At 37.5% G+C, this 16,168-nt stretch overlaps 1 long non-coding RNA gene across 6 annotated transcripts; it reads right to left on the bottom strand.

Moving 5' to 3' along the window:
- Positions 1 to 7,883: 7,883 nt before the first annotated feature.
- Positions 7,884 to 16,159, bottom strand: LOC309715363. 6 transcript variants are annotated; one of them, XR_014279196.1, is made up of 8 exons: positions 16,033 to 16,159; positions 15,672 to 15,780; positions 15,447 to 15,566; positions 15,143 to 15,304; positions 11,170 to 11,283; positions 10,230 to 10,387; positions 9,745 to 9,799; positions 7,884 to 8,351 (listed from the first exon to the last, which is right to left on the bottom strand). It is a non-coding gene; the product is annotated as an uncharacterized lncRNA (long non-coding RNA). The 6 variants fall into 6 exon arrangements; XR_014279197.1 differs by having other exon boundaries at positions 7,885 to 8,351; positions 9,745 to 9,802; positions 11,177 to 11,283; XR_014279198.1 differs by having other exon boundaries at positions 7,886 to 8,348; positions 9,745 to 9,802.
- Positions 16,160 to 16,168: the final 9 nt, after the last annotated feature.

The raw sequence follows: 16,168 nt of genomic DNA on the forward strand, positions 1-16,168 counted from the left end.
AAGCCATAAACATGTTTGTCTGAGTCTTCTATCAAAGGTTACAGCGATTTATATGAAGTTGTTCAAAAACGCTTTATTTCGCCAAGACAATGCGTTTCTCACTGTTACATGCATTTGAATGGGAAACTCGCCTGAAACAAAGTATAGGTTTTCATTATGTGAATAATTTTAAAATCTTAGCTCAAACGGCTGCAAAACCTGTTTGCCCAGCACGGGGATATTGAGTTCTGTAAGATAAAGCCATAAACATGTTTGTCTGAGTCTTCTATCAAAAGTTACAGCGATTTATATGAAGTTGTTCAAAAAAACTTTATTTCGCCAAGACAATGCGTTTCTCACTGTTACATGCATTTGAATGGGAAACTCGCCTGAAACAAAGTATAGGTTTTCATTATGTGAATAATTTTAAAATCTTAGCTCAAACGGCTGCAAAACCTGTTTGCCCAGCACGGGGATATTGAGTTCTATAAGATAAAGCCATATGTTTGTCTGAGTCTTCTATCAAAAGTTACAGCGATTTATATGAAGTTGTTCAAAAAAAACTTTCTTTCGCCAAGACAATGCGTTTCTCACTGTTACATGCATTTGAATGGGAAACTCGCCTGAGACAAAGTATAGGTTTTCATTATGTGAATAATTTTAAAATCTTAGCTCAAACGGCTGCAAAACCTGTTTGCCCAGCACGGGGATATTGAGTTCTATAAGATAAAGCCATAAACATGTTTGTCTGAGTCTTCTATCAAAAGTTACAGCGATTTATATGAAGTGGTTGAAAAACGCTTTATTTCGCCAAGACAGTGTGTTTCTCACTGTTACATGCATTTGAATGGGAAACTCGCCTGAAACAAAGTATAGGTTTTCATTATGTGAATAATTTTAAAATCTTAGCTCAAACGGCTGCAAAACCTGTTTGCCCAGCACGGGGATATTGAGTTCTATAAGATAAAGCCATAAACATGTTTGTCTGAGTCTTCTATCAAAAGTTACAGCGATTTATATGAAGTGGTTGAAAAACGCTTTATTTCGCAAAGACAATGCGTTTCTCACTGTTACATGCATTTGAATGGGAAAATCGCCTGAAACAAAGTATAGGTTTTCATTATGTGAATAATTTTAAAATCTTAGCTCAAACGGCTGCAAAACCTGTTTGCCCAGCACGGGGATATTGAGTTCTATAAGATAAAGCCATAAACATGTTTGTCTGAGTCTTCTATCAAAAGTTACAGCGATTTATATGAAGTGGTTGAAAAACGCTTTATTTCGCCAAGACAGTGTGTTTCTCACTGTTACATGCATTTGAATGGGAAACTCGCCTGAAACAAAGTATAGGTTTTCATTATGTGAATAATTTTAAAATCTTAGCTCAAACGGCTGCAAAACCTGTTTGCCCAGCACGGGGATATTGAGTTCTATAAGATAAAGCCATAAACATGTTTGTCTGAGTCTTCTATCAAAAGTTACAGCGATTTATATGAAGTTGTTCAAAAACGCTTTATTTCGCCAAGACAATGCGTTTCTCACTGTTACATGCATTTGAATGGGAAACTCGCCTGAAACAAAGTATAGGTTTTCATTATGTGAATAATTTTAAAATCTTAGCTCAAACGGCTGCAAAACCTGTTTGCCCAGCACGGGGATATTGAGTTCTATAAGATAAAGCCATAAACATGTTTGTCTGAGTCTTCTATCAAAAGTTACAGCGATTTATATGAAGTTGTTCAAAAACGCTTTATTTCGCCAAGACAATGCGTTTCTCACTGTTACATGCATTTGAATGGGAAACTCGCCTGAAACAAAGTATAGGTTTTCATTATGTGAATAATTTTAAAATCTTAGCTCAAACGGCTGCAAAACCTGTTTGCCCAGCACGGGGATATTGAGTTCTATAAGATAAAGCCATAAACATGTTTGTCTGAGTCTTCTATCAAAAGTTACAGCGATTTATATGAAGTTGTTCAAAAACGCTTTATTTCGCCAAGACAATGCGTTTCTCACTGTTACATGCATTTGAATGGGAAACTCGCCTGAAACAAAGTATAGGTTTTCATTATGTGAATAATTTTAAAATCTTAGCTCAAACGGCTGCAAAACCTGTTTGCCCAGCACGGGGATATTGAGTTCTATAAGATAAAGCCATAAACATGTTTGTCTGAGTCTTCTATCAAAAGTTACAGCGATTTATATGAAGTTGTACAAAAACGCTTTCTTTCGCCAAGACAGTGCGTTTCTCACTGTTACATGCATTTGAATGGGAAACTCGCCTGAAACAAAGTATAGGTTTTCATTATGTGAATAATTTTAAAATCTTAGCTCAAACGGCTGCAAAACCTGTTTGCCCAGCACGGGGATATTGAGTTCTATAAGATAAAGCCATAAACATGTTTGTCTGAGTCTTCTATCAAAAGTTACAGCGATTTATATGAAGTGGTTGAAAAACGCTTTATTTCGCCAAGACAGTGTGTTTCTCACTGTTACATGCATTTGAATGGGAAACTCGCCTGAAACAAAGTATAGGTTTTCATTATGTGAATAATTTTAAAATCTTAGCTCAAACGGCTGCAAAACCTGTTTGCCCAGCACGGGGATATTGAGTTCTATAAGATAAAGCCATAAACATGTTTGTCTGAGTCTTCTATCAAAAGTTACAGCGATTTATATGAAGTTGTTCAAAAACGCTTTATTTCGCCAAGACAATGCGTTTCTCACTGTTACATGCATTTGAATGGGAAACTCGCCTGAAACAAAGTATAGATTTTCATTATGTGAATAATTTTAAAATCTTAGCTCAAACGGCTGCAAAACCTGTTTGCCCAGCACGGGGATATTGAGTTCTATAAGATAAAGCCATAAACATGTTTGTCTGAGTCTTCTATCAAAAGTTACAGCGATTTATATGAAGTGGTTGAAAAACGCTTTATTTCGCCAAGACAGTGTGTTTCTCACTGTTACATGCATTTGAATGGGAAACTCGCCTGAAACAAAGTATAGGTTTTCATTATGTGAATAATTTTTAAAATCTTAGCTCAAACGGCTGCAAAACCTGTTTGCCCAGCACGGGGATATTGAGTTCTATAAGATAAAGCCATAAACATGTTTGTCTGAGTCTTCTATCAAAAGTTACAGCGATTTATATGAAGTGGTTGAAAAACGCTTTATTTCGCCAAGACAGTGTGTTTCTCACTGTTACATGCATTTGAATGGGAAACTCGCCTGAAACAAAGTATAGGTTTTCATTATGTGAATAATTTTAAAATCTTAGCTCAAACGGCTGCAAAACCTGTTTGCCCAGCACGGGGATATTGAGTTCTATAAGATAAAGCCATATGTTTGTCTGAGTCTTCTATCAAAAGTTACAGCGATTTATATGAAGTTGTTCAAAAAAAACTTTCTTTCGCCAAGACAATGCGTTTCTCACTGTTACATGCATTTGAATGGGAAACTCGCCTGAGACAAAGTATAGGTTTTCATTATGTGAATAATTTTAAAATCTTAGCTCAAACGGCTGCAAAACCTGTTTGCCCAGCACGGGGATATTGAGTTCTATAAGATAAAGCCATAAACATGTTTGTCTGAGTCTTCTATCAAAAGTTACAGCGATTTATATGAAGTGGTTGAAAAACGCTTTATTTCGCCAAGACAGTGTGTTTCTCACTGTTACATGCATTTGAATGGGAAACTCGCCTGAAACAAAGTATAGGTTTTCATTATGTGAATAATTTTAAAATCTTAGCTCAAACGGCTGCAAAACCTGTTTGCCCAGCACGGGGATATTGAGTTCTATAAGATAAAGCCATATGTTTGTCTGAGTCTTCTATCAAAAGTTACAGCGATTTATATGAAGTGGTTGAAAAACGCTTTATTTCGCAAAGACAATGCGTTTCTCACTGTTACATGCATTTGAATGGGAAAATCGCCTGAAACAAAGTATAGGTTTTCATTATGTGAATAATTTTAAAATCTTAGCTCAAACGGCTGCAAAACCTGTTTGCCCAGCACGGGGATATTGAGTTCTATAAGATAAAGCCATAAACATGTTTGTCTGAGTCTTCTATCAAAAGTTACAGCGATTTATATGAAGTGGTTGAAAAACGCTTTATTTCGCCAAGACAGTGTGTTTCTCACTGTTACATGCATTTGAATGGGAAACTCGCCTGAAACAAAGTATAGGTTTTCATTATGTGAATAATTTTAAAATCTTAGCTCAAACGGCTGCAAAACCTGTTTGCCCAGCACGGGGATATTGAGTTCTATAAGATAAAGCCATAAACATGTTTGTCTGAGTCTTCTATCAAAAGTTACAGCGATTTATATGAAGTTGTTCAAAAACGCTTTATTTCGCCAAGACAATGCGTTTCTCACTGTTACATGCATTTGAATGGGAAACTCGCCTGAAACAAAGTATAGGTTTTCATTATGTGAATAATTTTAAAATCTTAGCTCAAACGGCTGCAAAACCTGTTTGCCCAGCACGGGGATATTGAGTTCTATAAGATAAAGCCATAAACATGTTTGTCTGAGTCTTCTATCAAAAGTTACAGCGATTTATATGAAGTTGTTCAAAAACGCTTTATTTCGCCAAGACAATGCGTTTCTCACTGTTACATGCATTTGAATGGGAAACTCGCCTGAAACAAAGTATAGGTTTTCATTATGTGAATAATTTTAAAATCTTAGCTCAAACGGCTGCAAAACCTGTTTGCCCAGCACGGGGATATTGAGTTCTATAAGATAAAGCCATAAACATGTTTGTCTGAGTCTTCTATCAAAAGTTACAGCGATTTATATGAAGTTGTTCAAAAACGCTTTATTTCGCCAAGACAATGCGTTTCTCACTGTTACATGCATTTGAATGGGAAACTCGCCTGAAACAAAGTATAGGTTTTCATTATGTGAATAATTTTAAAATCTTAGCTCAAACGGCTGCAAAACCTGTTTGCCCAGCACGGGGATATTGAGTTCTATAAGATAAAGCCATAAACATGTTTGTCTGAGTCTTCTATCAAAAGTTACAGCGATTTATATGAAGTTGTACAAAAACGCTTTCTTTCGCCAAGACAGTGCGTTTCTCACTGTTACATGCATTTGAATGGGAAACTCGCCTGAAACAAAGTATAGGTTTTCATTATGTGAATAATTTTAAAATCTTAGCTCAAACGGCTGCAAAACCTGTTTGCCCAGCACGGGGATATTGAGTTCTATAAGATAAAGCCATAAACATGTTTGTCTGAGTCTTCTATCAAAAGTTACAGCGATTTATATGAAGTGGTTGAAAAACGCTTTATTTCGCCAAGACAGTGTGTTTCTCACTGTTACATGCATTTGAATGGGAAACTCGCCTGAAACAAAGTATAGGTTTTCATTATGTGAATAATTTTAAAATCTTAGCTCAAACGGCTGCAAAACCTGTTTGCCCAGCACGGGGATATTGAGTTCTATAAGATAAAGCCATAAACATGTTTGTCTGAGTCTTCTATCAAAAGTTACAGCGATTTATATGAAGTTGTTCAAAAACGCTTTATTTCGCCAAGACAATGCGTTTCTCACTGTTACATGCATTTGAATGGGAAACTCGCCTGAAACAAAGTATAGATTTTCATTATGTGAATAATTTTAAAATCTTAGCTCAAACGGCTGCAAAACCTGTTTGCCCAGCACGGGGATATTGAGTTCTATAAGATAAAGCCATAAACATGTTTGTCTGAGTCTTCTATCAAAAGTTACAGCGATTTATATGAAGTTGTTCAAAAACGCTTTATTTCGCCAAGACAATGCGTTTCTCACTGTTACATGCATTTGAATGGGAAACTCGCCTGAAACAAAGTATAGGTTTTCATTATGTGAATAATTTTAAAATCTTAGCTCAAACGGCTGCAAAACCTGTTTGCCCAGCACGGGGATATTGAGTTCTATAAGATAAAGCCATAAACATGTTTGTCTGAGTCTTCTATCAAAAGTTACAGCGATTTATATGAAGTGGTTGAAAAACGCTTTATTTCGCCAAGACAGTGTGTTTCTCACTGTTACATGCATTTGAATGGGAAACTCGCCTGAAACAAAGTATAGATTTTCATTATGTGAATAATTTTAAAATCTTAGCTCAAACGGCTGCAAAACCTGTTTGCCCAGCACGGGGATGTTGAGTTCTATAAGATAAAGCCATAAACATGTTTGTCTGAGTCTTCTATCAAAGGTTACAGCGATTTATATGAAGTTGTTCAAAAACGCTTTATTTCGCCAAGACAATGCGTTTCTCACTGTTACATGCATTTGAATGGGAAACTCGCCTGAAACAAAGTATAGGTTTTCATTATGTGAATAATTTTAAAATCTTAGCTCAAACGGCTGCAAAACCTGTTTGCCCAGCACGGGGATATTGAGTTCTATAAGATAAAGCCATATGTTTGTCTGAGTCTTCTATCAAAAGTTACAGCGATTTATATGAAGTTGTTCAAAAACGCTTTATTTCGCCAAGACAATGCGTTTCTCACTGTTACATGCATTTGAATGGGAAACTCGCCTGAAACAAAGTATAGGTTTTCATTATGTGAATAATTTTAAAATCTTAGCTCAAACGGCTGCAAAACCTGTTTGCCCAGCACGGGGATATTGAGTTCTATAAGATAAAGCCATAAACATGTTTGTCTGAGTCTTCTATCAAAAGTTACAGCGATTTATATGAAGTTGTTCAAAAAAAAACTTTATTTCGCCAAGACAATGCGTTTCTCACTGTTACATGCATTTGAATGGGAAACTCGCCTGAGACAAAGTATAGGTTTTCATTATGTGAATAATTTTAAAATCTTAGCTCAAACGGCTGCAAAACCTGTTTACCCAGCACGGGGATATTGAGTTCTATAAGATAAAGCCATAAACATGTTTGTCTGAGTCTTCTATCAAAAGTTACAGCGATTTATATGAAGTTGTTCAAAAACGCTTTATTTCGCCAAGACAATGCGTTTCTCACTGTTACATGCATTTGAATGGGAAACTCGCCTGAAACAAAGTATAGGTTTTCATTATGTGAATAATTTTAAAATCTTAGCTCAAACGGCTGCAAAACCTGTTTGCCCAGCACGGGGATATTGAGTTCTATAAGATAAAGCCATAAACATGTTTGTCTGAGTCTTCTATCAAAAGTTACAGCGATTTATATGAAGTTGTTCAAAAACGCTTTATTTTGTCAAGACAGTGGGTTTTAGAGTCTTCATCATTAAATCTCTGATTGCTTCATTTTTCTATCCTATATCAGATATTTTAAAGGTTATCTTAGGTAAAGTTCCATTGTCATGGTGAGGCAAAGTGCTTTATGTGTGTGTGTGCCCGTGTCATGAACGGCTATAAAAGGCCTATAATTAAAGAACAAAGCGGGGTTTGAGTTCGAGTTGCGGCAGACTGTCACTACTTGTAAATGGAACGCAGCCTTCCTACGGCGGACAGCTAATAACAGGAATCCAGCCAAGTCCACAGCAACCACCATAGCAACCGCCTAGCATGACCTTAAAAACATATTCTGTCTTCATAACTATCAAAATCGTGAAATGATTTGCAAAGTGTGAAAGTGTTACAGCTGCAGAGAGCTATGGCGGTATCTATGGAAGCTGTTTACATAGCTAATAATATACGATGTAACCATGGAGACAGTCAGTCACTTGAGCTAGCGGTGCATGTTTACTACAGTGAATAAGGTGATTGAGTGCACAGCGTCCACACTCTGCAGGGGGTAAAGACATTACTTCAATATTGTTTTATATTGATATATATTAGCCTTCTGTTGACCATCACCTCAGGTTCACCATTACAGTTTCAGATTACAGATGCACACTGTCTAAACACATTCAAAAACTCATGTCTCAGAAATAAGCACAGCTGTTCATGTTTGTCATTAGAGTTTTATTTGTAAGAAAATTATGAACTTCATATTGTGCATTAAATAAAAGAACATTTCACAACTCTGAGTCAACAGAAACAGGTAACAGAAATGTCTCTAATGTGTACAGTGTAGTGTAAGCATTAAAAGATCATAAAGGAAAAACTAACATTTATGTGAAACTAATTGTAATAAAAAATGAGCAGGTGCTTTATAGATTTAAAAGAAAGAATCTGAAAACAACACTTTTTTGGTCTAAGTGATCAAAGTAGAAAACAGAACTGATGTTCAAGAACAAACCGTAGCTGCACTAATATTACACATCTCGATCGTTGTACTGAACAGACATGTTGCTTTTAAAACCACATGCAGTGTGTGACCATGACTGTTCACTGAGACCATGAACGCCACTTCGCTGAAGCATTCTTCTTCTTCTTCTTGCCATTAAATTGGAAGCAGAAGCAGCACGAGCTGATTTGATCTACTGAAAGGAAAAAGCAGAACATCTGAGTTGAAACCAGTCAGCTGAAATCATTAAGACAGGAACAAATTCAATGCAGTGTCTCAAGTGGCTTAGCCTGTTACAACTGTTGATACAAGCTAAATACGGTTAACACACAGTGTCAGGGAGCTCCAGTGTGGGAACTAGTGGCTTTAGGTTTGTAGTCATTTAACTTTCATCCATTCATTCATTTAATTCAGGAGGAAGAAATGCCAGGTTGGTGCAGGCTGGTTACATGCATTTGGTCCCATGCTGTCTTTAATTAAATGACTTGGTTCATTTTATGGCTGGGCTGTATGTGGGGTTATATCATGTTATTTGGGCAGGAGTACCTGTCCCCTGTTAGACTTAGAAAGTTTCTCCATAAGTAGAGTTTCTAACTCTTCTAGCACATCTGTGGCTGACAGCTTTTTGGTGGCTCTTTTTACCCCACACTGGTTGTGAGTGTGTAAATAGCCCCACTAGTTATTTTCAGAGCGTTCTCACTCCCGAGGCGTAACATGTCGACGTTTTGTCACGTCCCGCGGCGTTCCTGAGGAACGCGAAAGGAGACCTTCGGCGTTCTTATGGTACGCGGCGGGTTATGGCTGGAATCCAGTGCAATGACGCTCCCGCGGTAGTAGACGTTCCAGCCCTGTATTCCAGCCCTAAACCTAACCTTATCCCTAGCCCTGACCATAACCTTATTCCTGACCTTAACCAGGACTTTAATGATGTTAAATAGCGTGTTTCTAAGCGATTTGAAGAAAAAGAGCGAACATGTGTAGGTTCAGTCCAGACGGTTCTCATATTTCCTCTTTTTCCGAGGTCGTCATTTAGGAACGTGGTGGGTAGCCGAAAACGTAATATGGTGACGATTTGTCACCTAGCGTAAAATGTTACGCTTTGGGAGTGAGAACGGGTTGTTATTTTGGGTTGCAGTTAACTAGGGAGGAAGGGGTGGGTATGCCATGATTAGGTGAATAACAATTATATGTGATACATAAATTTCACAATGCATGCATATATCTCTATCAATTAAACCTGGCCTGAGGGCTGCCATTTTTTACATTCAGTTATTTCTCTTAGAAATGTTGGAACTAAATAATGAATGTGTTACAGTTAAAGTGAAACACTGGTCAGTGTAAATGGCTCATTGGGACACAGAAACCTTTAAATTAAACCTGATATCTAGTGTCAAACAATATCAAAGCTGTAAAAGATGTTTACATTCAGAATTTATAAAACTATGATTGTAAATAAATTCAAACAAGTGAGCTTTTCTCTTTGTGCTGAATATCAACACTGTGGTTTCTTAGACTGTAAGCTGTACTTTAGTGCAACCAGTTGCAGAAGCTGCCACTCCAAATGTCTTTTGATAACAAGAAAAAAATACCTTTTCAGTACACGGCCTGAAGTTCTTCTCCGAAATCTTCTGCAATCGGCTTTGTCTGCTGGTTTGAAGACAATAAACCATAAAAAAGATGATTTAGTCACTTTGTCTGTGTCATGCAGCTCGAATGTGTCGTGTAACGATGTTGAATAGCCGTCGTTATCCCTCTGCTGCGTCAGTAGGATTGTACTGTACAGCATCTCATTGATATGTGAGGAATGCTAATGTAACACGATAACAGACTTACATCATTAAAATATAAAGTGCAGGAGATATTTAGATATTTTTTATATTTATATTACATTTTATAGCTGACGGATATTACTAAATAGATAGAATTTACTAAATAGCTGGATGAACATGAAAAATATGTCTATAATAACAAATGACCATGAGAGCCAGTAGAATTAATTCAGCTGGACACTCAAAAGACGTCCTTAAATGCTCTTTAAGTGGCAGAACAGATGAACAAACAGTTAATCGCTTACTTGAGATGAAATCTGCTCAGCTACTTTGAAAACAGCTTCTAACTGGTTCCTCCTTTAACAGGATGACTGCTCAGGGGTAAGGCCATCATGCAATCCAGCAACCTTTATGGTTCTGCTTTGATTCACCAGGAACTATTAGGGAAACCTTCCAGCGCCTCCTGTGAAAGACACAGGCATAAACACACAAACATTTATTAACATGTTCCACAGTGTTCCAGTTTGATTTTCTTATCCTGTGGACAACAACGTACATGGATGCAGGTTTATTGTTAACTTTTGTAAGGTTTATTTAATGAACATATCCAGCTGCAGCTCCACTGTGATCCTGAACTGGATAAGCACTTAAGAAAATGTGTCAATAAATGGACAAACATCAACTTACTATATTTATCCAAACAGACAGGACCAATAATGCTTCGCTGAGTTAGAGACTTTAACAGACTCTTCTATGTAAGAATGTCTCGTGCTGATATACCTGCAAACTTGACAACAAAGGTTTTTCAGACTACATGTAGCTGTCCTCTATGTCAGCTAACACATTTACATTTACATTTATGTCACACTTATTTCTGCTTTCCCATTTTATAATTACACATTTACATTTATGTCACACTTATTTCTGCTTTCCCATTTTATAATTATTACTTACATTTTGATTAGATACCTTGAGTTTGTAAATGATCAGATTACATAATTGGAATACAATGTATCCAATTCAGGGTTGCGGGAGGATGAAGCCTATCCCAGCTGATACAGGACAAAGACAGGCTGCCAGTTTATTGCAGGGCTAATACAACATGTGTAACAGAAAATCCACTTAAATGTTTGATATTTCTTATAATAATCATAATTATGACTATTATTTAAAGGTTTCTTCATAAATACATTTTGATTTTTTATAACCCCTAAAATATAAACCTGAGCTGTTTCAGATTCTGACCTCTGACCTCAGTGACCTGGCTGTGTCCTCACTGCAGCTCCCTCTTGGAAGTACGTCTGCTTCTTGTCTTCCCCCAGTGTTGACCGCCTGATATCAAGATATCACGTACTGTAACTGAGGAACAAAAAAGGACAAACACTTGCCTTCATTTAAAAGTACATTCATACAGAGATAATCTATGGAAACACACTAGTTCACAGTTTGGGAGGAACCAGTTCCTGTGAAACATTTCTGTATATGAACATCATGTGGAGAATGAATGAAATGAGTTCTTCAGGTGACTCAGCAGTCCCACACTGACAAATGAAATCTAGTTAAACTATTAAGCATATTTGCTCTTCTGAAATCTGTGTTAAACAACAACAAACATAAATTAGTAACAAAAACTACAGCTGAGTATAGGCTTTACAAACCACCAGCAGCCATAATGCTAAATTTTAATCTTCAAATGTTTCTGAGCTGTCTTCAACCTGCTTTTAGCACATTAAAGTCTCAATAAATAAAGTCAATGCAGACTCAATCCTAAATGTTCAGCACACAGAGACACAGAGGTACTGTTTAAAGTTTAGTGTTAACTTGAGTCACTGATCATTCACAGTATTACAGAGTCTGGCAGTCTTTGCATGATGTCCACGTCACTGTAAGTTTCTAGCTGACTCTCAGGTGTGCCAGCAGGAAAGAGTAATAATAACCTGCATCCTGAGGTTTGTCATGCAGGATTAAAGGAGCCAAGCTTTGTTCACACAGCTAGGATTGTATTTTACACTGACCCTGGGTCAGTATCAACTTCAAGAAGACAGCTGTAACTGTTGATAGAAGAATCACACACACATATTTATGGCTTTGCCTTATAGAATTCAGCATCTCAGTGCTCAGGAAATAGGTTTTGCAGCTGTTTGAGCTAAGATTTTCAAGTTATTCACAAATTAAAACCTATACTTTGTGTCGGGCAAGAACTAAATTCAAATGCATGTAACAGTGAGAAACGCGTTTCTCATCAACTTCATAGAGCTTGCTGTAACTTTTGATAGAAGACTCAGACAAACATATTCATGGCTTTATCTTATAGACTTCAATATCCCCCCAATGTGTGTGTGAGTCTTCTCTCAAAATTTACAGCTGTCTTTATGAAGTTTATGGAAAAACGCTTTATTTCACCACGTTAGTGCGTTTCTCGCTATTACATGCATTTGAATGGAGTTCTCGCCCGACACAAAGTATAGGTTTTCAATTTGTGAATAACTTGAAAATCTTAGCTCAAACAGCTGCAAAACCTATTTCCTCAGCACGGAGATGCTGAATTCTATAAGGCAAAGCCATAAATATGTGTGTGTGTGAGTCCTCTATCAAAAGTTACAGCTGTCTTCATGAAGTTGATACTGACCCAGGGTCAGTGTAAAATACAAGTTATTCACATAATGAAAACTTATACTTTGTTTCGTGCAAGAACTCCATTCAAATGCATGTAATAGTCAGAAACGCACTGTCTCGGCGAAATGAAGCCTTTTTGTACAACTTCATGAAGTTAGCTGTAACTTTTGATAAAAGGCTCAAAGCAGAGGGATAACGACGGCTATTCAACATCGTTACACGACACATTCGAGCTGCATGACGCAGACAAAGTGACTAAATCATCTTTTTTGTGGTTTATTGTCTTCAAACCAGCAGACAAAGCCGATTGCAGAAGATGTCGGAGAAGAACTTCAGGCCGTGTACTGAAAAGGTATTTTTTTCTTGTTATCAAAAGACATTTGGAGTGGCAGCTTCTGCAACTGGTTGCACTAAAGTACAGCTTACAGTCTAAGAAACCACAGTGTTGATATTCAGCACAAAGAGAAAAGCTCACTTGTTTGAATTTATTTACAATCATAGTTTTATAAATTCTGAATGTAAACATCTTTTACAGCTTTGATATTGTTTGACACTAGATATCAGGTTTAATTTAAAGGTTTCTGTGTCCCAATGAGCCATTTACACTGACCAGTGTTTCACTTTAACTGTAACACATTCATTATTTAGTTCCAACATTTCTAAGAGAAATAACTGAATGTAAAAAATGGCAGCCCTCAGGCCAGGTTTAATTGATAGAGATATATGCATGCATTGTGAAATTTATGTATCACATATAATTGTTATTCACCTAATCATGGCATACCCACCCCTTCCTCCCTAGTTAACTGCAACCCAAAATAACTAGTGGGGCTATTTACACACTCACAACCAGTGTGGGGTAAAAAGAGCCACCAAAAAGCTGTCAGCCACAGATGTGCTAGAAGAGTTAGAAACTCTACTTATGGAGAAACTTTCTAAGTCTAACAGGGGACAGGTACTCCTGCCCAAATAACATGATATAACCCCACATACAGCCCAGCCATAAAATGAACCAAGTCATTTAATTAAAGACAGCATGGGACCAAATGCATGTAACCAGCCTGCACCAACCTGGCATTTCTTCCTCCTGAATTAAACGAATGAATGGATGAAAGTTAAATGACTACAAACCTAAAGCCACTAGTTCCCACACTGGAGCTCCCTGACACTGTGTGTTAACCGTATTTAGCTTGTATCAACAGTTGTAACAGGCTAAGCCACTTGAGACACTGCATTGAATTTGTTCCTGTCTTAATGATTTCAGCTGACTGGTTTCAACTCAGATGTTCTGCTTTTTCCTTTCAGTAGATCAAATCAGCTCGTGCTGCTTCTGCTTCCAATTTAATGGCAAGAAGAAGAAGAAGAATGCTTCAGCGAAGTGGCGTTCATGGTCTCAGTGAACAGTCATGGTCACACACTGCATGTGGTTTTAAAAGCAACATGTCTGTTCAGTACAACGATCGAGATGTGTAATATTAGTGCAGCTACGGTTTGTTCTTGAACATCAGTTCTGTTTTCTACTTTGATCACTTAGACCAAAAAAGTGTTGTTTTCAGATTCTTTCTTTTAAATCTATAAAGCACCTGCTCATTTTTTATTACAATTAGTTTCACATAAATGTTAGTTTTTCCTTTATGATCTTTTAATGCTTACACTACACTGTACACATTAGAGACATTTCTGTTACCTGTTTCTGTTGACTCAGAGTTGTGAAATGTTCTTTTATTTAATGCACAATATGAAGTTCATAATTTTCTTACAAATAAAACTCTAATGACAAACATGAACAGCTGTGCTTATTTCTGAGACATGAGTTTTTGAATGTGTTTAGACAGTGTGCATCTGTAATCTGAAACTGTAATGGTGAACCTGAGGTGATGGTCAACAGAAGGCTAATATATATCAATATAAAACAATATTGAAGTAATGTCTTTACTCCCTGCAGAGTGTGGACGCTGTGCACTCAATCACCTTATTCACTGTAGTAAACATGCACCGCTAGCTCAAGTGACTGACTGTCTCCATGGTTACATCGTATATTATTAGCTATGTAAACAGCTTCCATAGATACCGCCATAGCTCTCTGCAGCTGTAACACTTTCACACTTTGCAAATCATTTCACGATTTTGATAGTTATGAAGACAGAATATGTTTTTAAGGTCATGCTAGGCGGTTGCTATGGTGGTTGCTGTGGACTTGGCTGGACCGCGTCCGATTCCTGTTATTAGCTGTCCGCCGTAGGAAGGCTGCGTTCCATTTACAAGTAGTGACAGTCTGCCGCAACTCGAACTCAAACCCCGCTTTGTTCTTTAATTATAGGCCTTTTATAGCCGTTCATGACACGGGCACACACACACATAAAGCACTTTGCCTCACCATGAGAATGGAACTTTACCTAAGCTAACCTTTAAAATATCTGATATAGGATAGAAAAATTGAAGCAACCAGAGATTTAATGATGAAGACTCTGGGTTCTGTAGTGACCTGAATGACTCTTTGCATACAATTTATTGAAGAGGACTTTAGAATGCACTTTACATTTAGACTGTTGCTGTTTAATTTTTTACATTGTTGCGGTGTTATGTCATGAATAAAGTTCACCTGCTGGGGGTTTGATGGATCAGATCATCATAATCAATGGGTCCTGAGGTTGGCGGGACTGTCTCTGGTGATGTCACCATGAAGGAACAGCATCTGGCACGTGTTGCTGAAACATCCCAGTACACTGGTGTAGTTTCCTCTCCAGCTGTTTGACATTTGACACTTCAACATTAAGGAGAAGAAGAAGAAACAGTGTTAGGTCAGGTGACCACATGGTTTCTAAAGTAACTGACAGGAAGTAACCAGGCCGTTAGAAATGGATGGCATGTGTTTAGAGTTACTGGAGTTGGGTAACTCTACTTACCAAAAGCAGAAGCACACAGATGAAGGATCAGATGCTGAATGTTGCAGGAACATGCTCGTGCGGTGGTCATTCAGTGCTGCTCCGGCAGGTTAGACAGTCCAAGACTGATATACTGCCCATCTGAGAGTTTGAAAACACACATGCAAAGATTTATTTTGTATTACAGTCAAAGTTGGATGTTCATTTTTGTCCTTTAAAAATGTTTGTGTATTTGAAAGCGCTAACATTTAAGGATGACTTGGATCGTCTCCTTTAAAGGGGAGACAAGTGTATCCACTGATCCACGTCACTTTACCTGGATGATGACTCCTCTCCCCCTCACTCAGAAACGCTCCTAATATAACCAAGCAAATAAATAATATTGAAGATTTACTTACATCATTACAAAAACAGGAAAAACATCTCCCTTTGATTCTATTTCTCCATTCCTGCTGAACATCAGGCAACAAATATCTCAATAAATCACAGTAAAATGTAAAGCACATGTTTTCTCTGCTTTGTCTAACCTCTGCAGAGCCTCTGTCAAGAAAAACATATCTGTAAGCATAAAACAAATATACATTTCATAACACGTCACTGGACAAACCTCGGTCAGTTGATTTCCTCTGTGCAGTGTAGACGAACATCAGTCAGCAAGTCAAGGTGGTGAGATGGACTGGTGTCCTTTGTGACTCTGCTGGTTCTTCTGAGGAAATACCACCGTCTCTCCACACCGTCACCAT

Source organism: Aulonocara stuartgranti (genome assembly GCF_965226115.1).
Source record: "Aulonocara stuartgranti genome assembly, chromosome: 10".
NCBI classification, from domain to species: Eukaryota; Metazoa; Chordata; class Actinopteri; order Cichliformes; family Cichlidae; genus Aulonocara; species Aulonocara stuartgranti.